The sequence below is a fragment of the Octopus bimaculoides genome, chromosome 25 (genome assembly GCF_001194135.2).
Source record: "Octopus bimaculoides isolate UCB-OBI-ISO-001 chromosome 25, ASM119413v2, whole genome shotgun sequence".
Taxonomy (NCBI): Eukaryota; Metazoa; Mollusca; class Cephalopoda; order Octopoda; family Octopodidae; genus Octopus; species Octopus bimaculoides.
This window is the reverse complement of record NC_069005.1, coordinates 6,284,435-6,285,745: the sequence shown is the minus strand read 5'-3', so window position 1 is coordinate 6,285,745 and position 1,311 is coordinate 6,284,435.

Genomic DNA, 1,311 nt, shown 5'->3' with positions numbered 1-1,311 from the left:
CACACACACACACACACACACACACACACACACACACACACACACACACACAGAGAGAGGATATTAAAGGAAAATGAAATTGTAGCTCTGTCTGTCTGTCTGTCTGTCTTTGCCTCTCTCGGACTCTCTGCCTGTATCTGTCTAAATGTGTATATATGTGTGTATATATGTAGAAACTTAGCCATGAGCATCTCAAGTCTATCAGTGGACATAAAGATTTCCAACGGGTCCACAGACCATTATAAGGGGGCACAAACAAAAATTTACTTTACTATGTAAGTGCATAAAGGATCTCCAGCCCCACCACCAAACCGGGAGAGAGAGAGAGAGAGAGAGTGAGAAAGAAAAACAGATTTCTGGTTCAATCCACCTTTCAATCTCGGGGCTTCTACTAATATAGCTAGGAGCTTCCTGATGCTAGTTAAAAAACATTTCCCCCAAACCCATAGTTATCATAAACTCTTTAATTCCCACAATATCAAGGTTAGCTATTCAGCGACAATTGAAGCAAGCACGTACCTACACAACCCCCAATCCACATCACAGCCCGTAATTTCTGAAATTCTACTAACTGCCTATTGAGAGGATTCTGCCTCTCAAAAGCTGTAATTTATACAGCCACCCTCATATAGTCCAATGCTATGACAAAACACTACACGAGCGTGATGCCCAATTGCTTTAAGGGTAGATGCTCTCAACACCTCTACAAGTGTAGAGACAGGGAAAATTTAACTTCGCAGCCTAACTTCATCTAGAGACCTTGGGACCTTCGAAATAACTCCCTCAACGTCACATGAAGCGTCTTTGACAAGACCTCTCTTTACTCACTCGGGGTCAGCGATAACCAAGTCTATCCCAGAGAGAAATTGTACATACTCCACCACCGTGCAGTATCCATCAATAGACAAAAGTCATCTTATCATTAATCTTTTCTACTCTCGGCACAAGGCCCGAAATTTTTGGGGAGAGGGTCAGTCGATTAGATCGACCCCAGTACACAACTGGTTCTTAATTCATTGACCACGAAAGGATGAAAGGCAAAGTCGACCTCGGCGGAATTTGAACTGAAAACGTAGCGGCAGACGAAATACCTATTTCTTTACTGCCCACAAGGGGCTATACACAAAGGGGACAAACAAAGACAGACAAACGGATTAAGTCGATTATATCGACCCCAGTGCGTAACTGGTACTTATTTAATCGACCCCGAAAGGATGAAAGGCAAAGTCGACCTCGGTGGAATTTGAACTCAGAACGTAACGACAGACGAAATACCGTTAAGCATTTCGCCCGGCGTCCTAACGTTTCTGC